Source organism: Chenopodium quinoa, unplaced genomic scaffold (assembly GCF_001683475.1).
Source record: "Chenopodium quinoa cultivar QQ74 unplaced genomic scaffold, ASM168347v1, whole genome shotgun sequence".
NCBI lineage: Eukaryota > Viridiplantae > Streptophyta > Magnoliopsida > Caryophyllales > Amaranthaceae > Chenopodium > Chenopodium quinoa.
The window spans coordinates 4,638,481-4,652,798 of record NW_018743510.1 but is presented as its reverse complement, the minus strand read 5'-3'; positions in this window follow the sequence as shown (position 1 = coordinate 4,652,798).

Below are 14,318 nucleotides of genomic sequence, written 5' to 3'. Positions count from 1 at the left end.
ATAGTGTAGAAGAACATGCCAATTCTTAGGATTTTCATCCACCATTTTAACAATCCCTTTAATTTAGAGATTATTGTGTTTGTGGCCTATTGGCCTGCGCAAAGTAACGAGTGCAGTGAATCTTCTAAATTTTGAATTCTTGAAGATAGGAATTAAAGTCATGTCTTGTAAACATGGTTGCTTGATCCACTGTTATAGACTTAGGAATTCCATATCTTGTTAAAATTTTCTCTTCTAAGAACAAAATTACTACCTTTGCATTCAATCTTTGTGAGGTCTGGACCTCAATCCACATTGTAAAATAATAAGTAACTATTAGGATATACTCACGGTGAGCTGAGGAGGGAGGTTTAATATAGGGGCCCTATTACGTCCACCACACAGCCCTTGAAAGGCCAAGGCTTAATATATGGTGCAACTCAATTGCTAGCACTCTACTTATTATTCTATAACGCTGGCACTGTTTGTAGCCCTTTGCATATTGTATGCGTTCTTGCCTGACAAAAGGCCAGTAGAACCCCATATGATGAATTAACGAACTCATCTTGATTTATATTTGATGTGACACACGCTTGAAGTGCGCCTACTTAAGCATATGTGAATATGCTTGGCAATCATAGGAAGTTGGATTTGACGTATAACGATAGGGACAAAAAAGTATGGAGCCGCCAACAAGTTTTTCAGGAACTTGTAAATCGTTCATAGATCATTAAAGGTAACCAAGAAAAGGGACAAAACCAAAGGCAACAACGATTTGATCCATGAAAGTTACACCCCATTCATAATTCATGTGATTACTAACTCCATAGTGGTCCTGAACCATAAATGGATATTCGGGGATGATGGTACGGATTGAGTCATGAACCTAATGTCGTTTGTATTGGCCTCTACTCGATTCTTATAGCGACATGTATTAATTGCAACCCAAATGACATACAAATAATATTCAATTCGCTCCAAACTAATTAATCTAAGTTGGTTGAATATTTACTGTACACATAAATCTAATTATTTTGACCACTTGAATCAAGTAACAAGATTAATAGAAAACTAAAATCGATTATTCAAATTATCTTATTCGGGTTGATTTTCAATTACATATTCCTTATTAATCATGCAATGTAGGTGATTAAAACAAATAGATCAAGTAAATTAGATAAGAATTCATAAAAATATTGGAAGCAACTCGAGAATAATTAAAAACACCCTAAACATGATACTAAATAATTATTAATAAAATTCCAGGCATGATACTAACAAGATTAATATAAAGCCTAAACATGATGCTAGCAAGAATAAATATTGTAGAATTAATTAAACAAAGGAATAATTAAGTAATCTACTTACTTTGTGTGCGAAACTTTGTAACTACGTCATGAATAAATGGTTAGTAAAATTCAATAAAATATATAAATCGAAAGGAACTTAATAAAGTCAAATAAATAAATTGAGTTTAGATTGAAACCCCTAGGGTTTCTGATCAACCTTTCACGCCGTGGACCACCGATAGAGCTTCGGGTGAAGTATTGATGTCTACGAGCACTCGGAGGAGGAATTTTGAAACAAAATGCATGCGAGATTGAGAGAATAAGAATATGCGAGAGAATACGACTAGAAAACGGTGTTCGTAATCCATGAAAGGCCACAATATTTATAGAAAAATAAGCGGAAAAACATAAAAATTGCATCGTCTAGATAAAGAAATTCTATCGCGCCAGTTCAGCAGCATCGCATGGCGATGGAATCATCGCGTGATGATGAAAATCAATGCTGCACGACGGGACCTGGCGTCACGCAACAAAATCGTCGCCACACGCCATATGTATTCAAGTTTTAATAAAATTAGTCTTTTGCACGTCCAGGTTATAAAAAAGTATCTATTTTAATATGGTTTTTGAACTCGTTTAGACCTTTAGAAGTTTGTTTCAAACTCAAATTACTTTATGAATTAGATGATTTTTAGAAAATTGATTTTGGAAAATAAAAATAAGAATAAAGATTAAATGGATTGGGCTCAAGATTAAAATAAATGTGGGCAAGAAAAGTTAAATTGAATGGATTAAAAAATAAAATTAAGTACTTCTCTATTCCAATAATAAACCCGAACCAAATGGCAGTGTAAGGCTTCCCTCATCATCGAATTTTGGTCAGGGAGACACTTTTAGGTGTCTACAATATGCCGTGATGCACTTCAGCTAAAATGGTTAACAATTTCTTTGTACCGTAATAAATCTTAAAGGTCTTTTCTATACAACTTACTTCTTATAAGGAAATATTTTGTAGCTCCTAGTTTGACCTTGGTTGACACCTTTTTTCCTGAAGGATCCTTAAGATATTCTTTAATTTCATTCCTCCAATCTAAGTCTTGTGCGAGAATGTTGTATTTGTGCACTTCTGCTTTCACCTATTCTTCTAAAGGTTTGAGCTTAAATGTACTTATGTACATAACTGTATTTTCAAATGCTTTAGAGTTAGGAAATGATACTTGCTATACTAGGATGTCAGGTTCTTTATTTCCCTCTCTTGGAACATGGGAGATCTATACAGATTCAAAGGTATTGACTAGCTCTTGTACAATTGATGCAAATGTCATCGCCAAAGGCGAAGCCTCTTCATATTCCTTGTTTACCTAAGCTATCACCCATTGGGAGTCTCCAAATACCTTAAATCTTGTTACCCTCATATCTTTAAGAGTTATTAATCCTATTACCTAGAACTTTGCCTTATTGTTGGTGCATTTGAGTTCAGAAAGTGATCGCCATCTTAGTTATCACACCTAGAAGTGAACATATCACAATTCCTGCTCCAGTTGACTCTCTCATACTTGATCCATCAAACTACATAACCCAAGGTTTTTTTTCTTGCACCATCACATTGTCTGTATGAGGATGGTTTAGCAAGAAATCAACCAGCGCTTACCCTATGACAGCCTTTTGAAGCACATAAGTCATCGAATTGTGAAAATTACATACTCCATTTATAAATCTTTCCCTTAATGAAAGGGTGATTCCATAGGTATTTTAGTACATCTGTTTGTGAAATAACCTCCACAACCATGAAATACTAATTAATTTTAATTGAAGCATCATACAAACTTAAACACCATTTCTCTACATGGTATACCTTGTTTCGGTATCATGTAGGATCCTACATAAGTAGAAAATTGCATGTTCATATCCTTGCTCAATTTCGTGAGTCAACATGCTAGCAATGGAATCCTTGGTAGGTGATAGATATAACCTCAATGGCTATCCATTTTATTTTGGAGGAATCAAAACTGGTGGAGCAGCTAGCTTCTTCTTAATCTGTTCGAAGGCTTCTTGATGTTCTGGCTACCATTTGAACTCCTCGTCTTGTTTTAGTTTAAGAAGAGGGGAGAATACTTTGGTCTAACCAGCCAAATTAGTATAAATCTTCGAACATAATTGATCTGTCCTAAAAAATTTTGCAACTCCTTCTTATTGGTTGGAGGTGAAGCTTTTAGAATAGCTTTGGATTTATTCTGATAAACCTTTATACCATTCTTATATACCAAAAGCCCTAGAACGTTACTGGCTTTAACTCCAAAGGCACACTTTAGGGGGTTCATCTATAGATTAAATTTCTCATCCTTTCAAAAGCAAGGAAAAGGTGCTCCATATGCTTTGATAAGTCATAGGATTTTACGAAAACATCATCTATGTAAACATCCATCAAGTCGCCTAGCATTTCATCAAATATGAGATTCATAGCCCTTTGATATGTAGCCCCTGTAATCTTAAGACCAAATGGCATTGCCACATATTCATAGGCTCCTAAAGAACATGGACATCTAAATGCACTCTTTGAGCGATCATCTTTAGTGATCCTTACTGGTGATATCTAGCACAACCATCTAGCGTTGATACGAACTCATGTCTAGATGAGGCATCTTTCAACATATCTGCTACAGGCATAGGATATTGATCCTTTAGTGATGCACTGTTGATGTCTCTATAATCTACGCATATTTTGATTTTGCCATTCTTTTTAATAATAAAGACAATATTAGCTATCCACTCTGCATATTTCGTCGTTAGTATAAACCTTGCCTCCATGAACTTAGCAATTTCTTCCTTTATTTTTGGAATCAATTCTGGCAATAACATATTGGGTTCTATACTACAGGACTATACCCTAGTTTAATGGGAAGTTCATGCTTAATAATAGATGGATCTATACCATGCTATTTGTGGTGTTCCCATGCAAATCAGTCTTTGTATTTGTGAAGTACATCAATAATTAAGAGCTTATCCCTTTTCGGTAATTCCTTACTTACATTAAAATAAGTAGGATAATCACTTGCTCCAAGATTGACTTCTTCTAGAGGATCATGGACTTCTTGTTTGATATCCTCACTCTTAGCCCATACTTTCTCATCCCTTTCTTCACCATAAAACCCTTACTTAGAGTTAGGCGATGATTGAGTATGGTCATCAAAGTTTGAGTAACTAGATATGCACTCATTACTTTCCACGTTTGTGTTAACCTCTATATTATACCAAAAATAATTATTTGCATATAAATTTTGAAGAGCTAATAAATTACCTGATTTGAATTTGTTTCTTATTCTATTAATCATCATAAAATTTTATTCAAACTACAATTGTACACATACAAGATACTAAGCATATCCAATCTTTAGTACTTTACATCCAAAGCTAGCCTATACAGGTAGTTGTTGATCTTCATCTACATTAGCCTCTTCGATTCTGGTGATTGCACTTGATACCACTTTAAGTTTAGGATCTATTTGGGAATCAACTTTGAGTATAATCTCATCTATCTTTGGTGTTGACTTCACAAGAATCCTGGGAAAATCATAGTTGGTATCGATCATAAAAGCTTCTACATCAGCACAAACTCCTTCATATTCATCACCATTCAACAATATAATTTTCTGAAGCAAAGATGAGGGAATAGCATACGTTTGATGCAACCATTCTCTACTTAGGATGGAATTACAAAATGCTTCTCCTTTTACTATAAAGAATGCTGACATAGTCCTAGTTGTACCTACTTGGATTTCAATTCATTCTAATCCTTCAGTCGTTTAGACTTACCATTGAATCCAGCAATGCTAATTTTAACACTATCCAAATCCTTTCTACTTTTACCAATTTTGTTAAAAACAGATAATGAAATTAGATTTTTAGTGGCTCTTGTATCAACTAGCATTTCACCTAACTCAAAACCTTCAAAGTTCACAATGATAAACAGAGGCTTGTTTTGTGCAATATAAACATTGTAATTTTCTTAACAAGTGTTGTATGACTAACTGCTCTAGATCATAAGTTATTGTTTCTTTAGTAAAAGAGCTAGATACTATTTTATTCAATTCAGCTAATGCAGTAGAGAGTTTTTACTTACCTTTGGCTTCTACCTGATCCACTTCATTAGCCTATGAATTGGTTTCAGGTTTCACCACTTGAGCTTTAAACTCCACTAGTAGAGTCATAGTATTGCAATCTGCCTCACAATCCTCTATTGAATACTTTGCCAAAAAGTCTAATTCTGACTTTGAGACTTCCAAATCAAGACCCTCCAAGTCATTGTCTTCTAACTCAGGCACATATTGATCTGTGGCCATCAGATCATCACCCAAGCTTTCTTCCTTATGAAATCTTTGCTCTTGGTATTTTTTTTTTTATTATTTTCTATCAATTCCTTCAGTATGGGATGATTTGGATGTAATCGCTAGGCCTCTCACTAGATGTGCATCAGTCATAGTGTCAACTCTTGTTTGAACAACTTGTGAAGGTATGGTTTTCAGAATCCCCTTTTGTAGGGCATATTCAACTAATGGAACTGTCATTGCTTGAATGGTTGCACTAACTTCTTCTGACTGATTTCGCCTTTCTCATAGACCTCCTTTTCTCCTTAAGCTTCACATTATCACCTTTAGTTATATTTTCTGTCAGCACTCCTCCTTTCCTTTTCTTCATGCATAATTTCTCATCCTGTTCGACCATGGTAAGGACTTTTCCAGAACTTTTCTTTCCCTTCACCAATCATCTTTCTTCCAAGCCTATTTAAGACAAAATTCATAGGATGATTTAAGAAATCTTTTTATGGCCTTCCCCTTTAATGAAACTTTTGATGTCTATGTATCTAATTTGGGTTTTTTGAAATAGATTCGGTCGTCCTAACCAACTCAAAATGCAAAAGATCTGAACATGAATGAGAAAGATTGTATCGAATATTCTTGAGCCTTTCAACAGCCTTAGCTTGTAAAGGAAACTTTTGAACTGCGTCTTTATAAGTTTGTGCCTTCTGCCTCTTATCGCCTGTCTTGTCAGGTGACTTCTGAATTTTCTTGTCAGCATCCATTAGCTTTACTTTATCTTTCTTTCCTTTGGGATTATATTCAGCAAGATTCATCGCCTGATACTTTTGCTCTGTAATTTTAACTACATTTGTCTTGATTTTGTTGTTTAGGAATCCCTTGAAAGCCAAGCATTTATTAGTGCCAAGAATAGAACTAAAATACCATCTACACCATCAAATTTTCATAATCATCATATTGGCATTGTGGTGACATAATTACTCCTTCCTTGACTAGTGTTTCATATAATCTAACTGCAACTCCTTCAATCCTTGTATATCATCCTGCATAATATCTACGTCAGTATTTACCATGAAACTAACAGTTCATCTCTTAAACCTCTGACTCAAATTGAGACTCTGGCTCTAATTCACAAAAGCTAACTTTCTCATCAGGGAAGTTAATGTGTTTCTTTTATCTATTTCATCTTTAATTTTGTTTATGAATATTATGCAATCGATAGTCTTATGAGTAAAAGCATCATGCCATTTACATAAGTTTTTTCCTTTTATCTCATCAGGATTTCTAGTCTTGTGTCTCCCTGCTAACTTAATCTTCTTATGAATTAATATTAAATTGAAGATTTCATCACATCTCCTAATATCAAAGGTGTACTCCCTTTTTTAATCAGACTTCAAGTCTTTCTTATAGGAAGATTTCTTATTAGTTAAAAATGGACACATAAATGAAGGACCCTGCACAAACTTAGTTATTGGTGCTTCATATAAGTCACATTCTTGATCACATTCCTCAGCCGTAATGGCATAATATTTATGCTTAGATCTAGATTCCTCCTCTAAACATCTTTCATATGCCATAATAGGGCTAGATAATGCAACAAAATCAGGAGAGAATTGCCCTTCAAACTTCTTCCTAAAAGGAAAAGACAAACACTTCTGGACAATAGACATAAACTCTGACTCTGCTATATTTAAGTGACATTTGATTTTAGAATGTAGTCTTCCACTAATTCTCATTTTTCTTGAACATTGTTAGCCAAATCACCTATAATCACCCAGCATCAACCCTAGTAAAGTGGCGTAGGAATTATGTTTGCATATCTTGCCAATTTTAGATTAAATTAGGTGGGAGATTAGTGAAACAAAAGAATGCAGTACTAGTAAGTGAACTAGAAAACATCCTAAGCTTAAGGAGTTCGTTGTCCGCCGCCTCTCTACACTAACAGTTAAATCTGACCAAATGTTCTTTAGCACACATAATACTATCGCCAGAAAAGAGATGGGAGAATTCAGAAACCTTAAATCCCCTTCAAAATGGGAACATCATATCAATCCATTTAGGGTATGGGTTGCAGGTTCCTCTCCTAGCATGACCACCATTTTGACCCATTGCCCTTTGGTTCATCTCCTTCACTTGTATTAAAAAAGGTTCATGCCCTAACTATGGAGGATGCCCATGTATTGAGCCATTAGGTTAGAGTGGTACATCATGTGTATGAAAAGGATTTAGTAGATTCCATGAAGGATTATAAAAAATATTAGGTTTTACGGTGTTCAAAACACCGTGAAAAAACATACCTCGCCCTGGACCACATGCATAAATAATTATGACTAAGATGCATGTAATAAATAAAGCATTAAACACATAAAGAGACAAGTGATCATACCTTTGACGCATTCTTGAACCTGACGAGCAAAAACCTCGAACATTAGACCGATACAGAGCAAGAACCCCACTTGTATTTTATCCAACGGAGTCAAATCGAGCGCCCAAACTTGGCCGGGATTAGTGGCTAGACTAATACCCGACACGACTACAAGAGCATTACGTACTCCAAAGGTTTTCTCATGGTTTATATCGGAGTTTCCGTTTTCAAGTCCAAATCTTGCAATTTAATTCCCAAGGCATGCTAGGGTGTTTATAAACTTGGCATCTCCCATCCCCTTAAAATCTTTTAATGTGGGACTTTCATAAAAGGTAAAATTCTAGCATTTAATTTAGTTCCAAAATAAATTAAAACCACAAACAAATAATCAATCAACATTTGTCACACACTAGGGAGGGTTCAGGTGAGGACCACAAGGAAGGACCACAAGTCTCTCCTTGATCCCCAAGCAAAACTTCCCTCCAATCACAACAAGGCAAGACCGGTCAAGGCCTAGGGAAAAAAGGTAATACCAGTCAAGGGCTTGTGCCTTTAGCTGGGCCGGCTGACACGCACCGTAGGCATATCGCATGCCTGCTGGGCTGCTTGTGCGCTGCTGGCTGCCTTGCCGCAAGCCCGGCTAGCAATGCTGGACCCTAGCTGGGCACGCAGCATACTAGTGTTGGCTGGGCGCCTAGCACGCTAGCAATGCTAGTATATGCTAGCGTCCAGCCGGCCTTGTGCTGCGATAGAACGCCTAGCCCTTAATGCCCGACCAGCACTATGCTAAGCCTATGCGAGGGCTTGGGCTGCGGTTTAGCCTTGTCTCGACTAGATTAGTGCAATAAGGACTTGTGCTATGTTTGCGATCCTAGCACGACGTGTTGTATGATTATTTTCCCGTCTTGTCGATTCCTAGAATCATCTCGGCGTTCGACATTCGGTTTTGACGCTCTAACCTCGGAATTCAACGTTTGACTAAGAATTATCTTTATCAACGTATTAGTGCGTTCGGCTTAATCTGTCGCCTTAGTTTGGTAGCATGCTTGGGTGTGACCTGTTAGGTTCAGTCAAAGGAAACGTTGTGAGATTAATATAATTAATCTTACTGATCAAAGATGACCTTTAGCCCGACTTTTTGATCACTTGACTCATTGAATAATTAATTCCGTAATTAATTCTGAACCCTTTATCGGAATAATACACTTGTTCGAAGGACACCATTCCTTTCAATCTTCCACTTGTCCTTCCGGACAAGTGTGCTGTATGTGTATTATTACTTTCCTATGTCACTTAATGCCTCTTCGTGAACAATAAGGTAAGATTTATCGTCACCTTTATTACGTCTAGAAGTGTTTCTCGAAATTCCGAGTTCAACTATCAAGTACAAATGATTTCCAAAATCCATTTGAGCACGACCATGCATTTTCGTAGTCTCGCTCTTCGAGAGGCGTTGTAAAAAAAACAGACATATTTCCTATTGTTAATAGGAGGAGATTCTTGATCTTGTATTGTCAAGCTTCTGTTACTAAGAGCCCTAGCCGCCCGAGTGCTGCCTTTATAATCCCCTTTTATGGCAGACGTTTGACAACATCAAAACAGAATAGTACTCAAACAAGCGAAATTACAATACTCATGGTTGAGGAAATGGTATCGATAGCTTTAATGCAATCAATACTTATAATCATTCTAAATCTCTTAAAGTATTCTCATAGGTCAATCCAGATGGTTCCAAACCAGTACCCGTGTAAATGATTTATGATGTTCATGTCCTTGTAGCACAAGAAACGGTGCTATAAATCATACTACACACTAATCTCACATGGTCATTAATCGTCCATCCTTTAAATGACCTTGATTAAGGATAATTTCGAAATGACATTCAATGTTCACTTAATAGGTGCTTCTTTATCCAAGACATTGTCTGGATGCCCCATGTTGAATATAGTTAAATCGAATGGACTCATTATTTAATTGTAAACCATGATTAAATTTTTATGGAATAATAAGCAAATTTTTATTCCATTATGAAACTTTTTAACGTTTCATCTTATGACAAATGGTTTTTGCCAAATGTTTTAAGAGTAATACTCTTTATAAAACATTTATAGAAATCACACTCATATCTAATATGCTTGATTACTTTTGTGCAATTGTGAATGTTTTGGTTCACTTATTGCACAGGTTTAGTTATCATTACTTTGCAAATCTTAGCATCTTCATTATCGAACATTTCATAATAAGATGATAAAATTCGAGTGTGTTATGGATTACATGTGATTTAGGATTTATTCCCCAAGTGATGGCTCCCACTCAGTTCATCACTTGAGGCCTTCAACATGGCAACCTACAATCATCAAAGTTCAACAACGTTCTATCCATTGAACAACTTCCCTTTTATTGCCTCTAGGGCAACAATGCTCTCAACATATACATTAGTAGACTTTCCAATGATGCTTTGCCGCGATTTTACTCTAACTAGTCACAATGATTTGGGATACCCTAATCATTTGTGACCATGAAATTTACATTAAATTTCCGCACATTACACATGGACACAAGTCCAGGTTACTATTCTCAAGCCACAATGCGTCTAAGCTTGTTCCTATAAATGACTTCCTTATTAAGAATGTAATCCTTGTTAGTGTTGTGCTTGTAACATCGACACTCAAATTATATTCGTTTCCAGGCATCAAGAACTCATCCTCTTACTTAACCAAGTACTTTGGATATCCTAATCTTCATCTAACGATCTATTACTTAGATTTAAGTCGATTGGTATTTTATACTTGTCATGCTCCAAGAATAAAAGTCATGTGATGATTCCGTATCATAGCATACATGATGGATTCAATTGCAGAAATATTCCCAATTTGATTCGACTTATGTGACTTTTAGCTCAACCAGCTTTACTGAGTCTCGCTAAACTTGTTTGATATATGATATGGTTGGAAGTCTCTATTAGAGTCTTTCATGTTTGACTTAGTATTTGCCTAGCTTATACTTAGTTCAAATATTTACTTAGTCTCATACATATGGGTCAATAGCCTTTTCAATCCTTCATGTTTAACACGGTAAATTCCTTTACTTGTTCAAAGATTTTATTAAGTCTATCCAATAGATCTTAATTCCCATTATGTACTAAGTATCACCTTAGTTTTTTCAATTATTGAAAAATACTTTCAAATCTAAGCATTTAGCATTTGATAGTTATTTTGCAATAGAGTTTGTAAACTTCTTGTTGGACCTTACAAAATCAACTTTTACTCCCACTAAACTTCTTATCTAAAAGAATTTTTATATTTCACAAGAATCCAAACCTATTTTAACTTTATGAGAAACTATATTCCAAATCCTACACGCTTGCCTCAACCCAACAATTGATTTATTGAGCTCACTTTCGAATCTAGCATTATTTAGATTAAAAAAACCCTAAGACTATGTCCATAGTCTCTTCCAAAATCTTATTTAAGAAGGCAGTTTGATGTCTATTTTGCCATATTTCATATGTTCAATAATTGCTAGAACAATCACGAAAAAGACTTAAGCATCCCGATGAGTGAATAGGTTTTAATAAAATCAATGCTGGAATTTAATTGTTACCTTTTCAATAAATGTAGCTATGTATGAATATACATTTCCATATTTGTTAATTTTTGCCTTGAAAACGTACTCCAACAGTTCTAAAGTTTTATGATTAATGAATTCTCTTAAGGCACTTGTAAAGTCTTCTGAGATTCTCAGTTATAGTTTGTTGCTCGTCTCGATGGTCATCGAGTTCATTTTCCTTCCACTTGTCATTTTGGGAAACATGTTGCTTTTCCAGAAAAACACCACTTAGAGCAACAAGTATTATGTTCTCATTTTGGTTGTAGAAGTAATGCCCCTACTCTCACTTGAATGCGTACAAAAATACATCTTTATTATCTTTGGGTAAAAGTTCGTTACGTAAAAAACAGTTAGCTCGCACTTAAGCTACCTTAGCCCTTATTGAGCCACTTGTTTAAGTGTTTTGACTTTTATACTTTATTGGGCATAGTTAAGCATCTAATGTGCCGTAAAATAAAGTTCTTTTCCTTTAATTCGTATTAGAATTACTACATTAATGAGTCTTACATACTAGTGCATGAAGCGAAAAGAGGTGTTGGTTGTCAACTATTGACAAATTGAGTTTTTAACTCAATACGTCATGTTTATCAAAACTACCTAGTATTTTGAATACAAGATGTCCAACCGTCCTTTCGGACTGAGTCATAAAAGTCATTTATAAGAGTTTGTATTTTAGAAATGTCTTTTCTTTCTTTGAGAACCATTCTCAAACTATTTACTATACCAATCGTTGGAAACATTACAATTCGAATATAATTATACAAATATACGTGGAAAGTATAACCATTTATTAAGATAATATCATAAGCTTTGAAATACTAGCAGTTTCAATCAACTTATTAACGCTTTATTCAAATTGAATTTGTCCCATATGAATAAAATGATTCCAAGATCCCAGAAATCAATAAGTGATTAAGCATGCTTTGGCTTGTCTTAACACTTATTATTTTAAGGTAAGCAATCCAATTGCTAATAGTTCCAATCTACTCTTGGTTGATAAGTCATTGCATCTAATGCCTTCTTAAGACTTATCATGGTTGCCATAACATGTAAGAACCCCTTACTGATATTGTTGAGTATAACCAAAACTGACGTGTATGTCATGCCATACTTTGGTAGAGTGCATATCTCACTTCCCTTAGAAAATGATGATGCCTTTCTTTGGCATAGCCCACCATCGATTTTTGAAGTTTTAGTAACTTGTCATTTTGGAATGGTAATTTTAATTCAATATTATTTGGGACTTAAGGTTTCTATGTTGGTTTTATGTGAACTTAATTAATCATTCAACATGAGAAATCCTAAAAGAATGCATCTAAATATCAAGATATAAGCAATATAAATGGATATATAAATGCATAGTGAACTAGCACGGCCCCTTGAAAATTATCTTGAAGCATCCAATCTTAAAGGACACCTTGGCACCTTTGGCTCCGTCTTCAAAGAAAAGCCGTCTTTTGACTTCAACATCAAGCATGCAAGTACTAGAACTAGGAGTAATCTAAATAAACTAAGTACAAAAATACTTAACGGCACGCAGTCCGTAAATAGATTTACAAAAATACGTAACGGATCGCAATTCGTATTTTCTATCCTAGTCGGGACATACTAGTCATTTTTGTAAAAACCTGCGTAAGAACATTGTTATATTCCATTCACCCATTCACTTCTAAAGTAAATGGCCCATGCAAATATTTACAAGTAATACAAGTAATAACACAAAGCCATGTATTAATAAGGCGCGCACTAGTTACTAACTTAGGTCGCTAATCCAGTTACATACCTAATTAAAACTAGTCGAGTTGCTTATCTAATTATGTGAACTAATGCAATCATAAAGCATACAAAACGCTTTAGATGCATAAAACCGGTTAAAGACGCTCCCACTAAAACCCTCATCCATCTTGATTAAATTAATCCAATTAAATTTAATTAAGGGAATCAAGTCAATTTTATCAAAATTACGCGATCATGAGAAAAATCGAGGCTATGCCTTGTTTTTCACCAAAACCGAGTACTTGAGGTCTATGAGTGGCCTTCAGCCACTCGCATTAGCTTTAGCTAGTGCTTGCGGCAGCACAAGTATGTTGCACCTAGTCCGCATAGTAGTTGCTGGTGCTACCTAGTAGCCTAGTTAGTTATGTACGTGGGTGCCATGGTTGGGTGCTGTCAGCATCCCATGAATGCACACAAATCCCATGCGTGGTTGCTAGCGCTAGGTATGCTAGGCAGCCCAGTCCCACTTGCTTAGTGCTACCAGCAGCCTAAGGTTGCTTGCGCGTTAGCTTGCTAGGTGCTGCCTAGCACCATGGCATGTCGCACTACTGGCACAAGCATGCTGCTTGCACTGGGCGCTGCCTAGCAGCCCTAGGACTTGCAGCTATGCATGCAGGCTATGCACACTCACTCATAACGTATACCCTCACCCTTGTCGGACATGCTCTCGCCCACACTCACCCGCACACACAAGCACAACTCAGCCACGCAACATTCATGTGAGTTGCGTAAGCAGCCCTTGTTGGCCGAGTGCACAAAACACGGGTTAAAGCTTTGTTTTGGTGCGAGCATTAGGAATTTTAATCTCAAAAAATTCGTGAGACATTTTTTTAATTCCAAATCCAATTATGAATTAAAATTTGAGCATTTAAATCAATTTTAAGTCCAACTCAAATTAAATCAAGTAGGTGCAACATCCAAAATTATTCACAAGATCCAATCTTTAATAATTTTAGGATATTTTGAAATAATAAAAATTTTAGG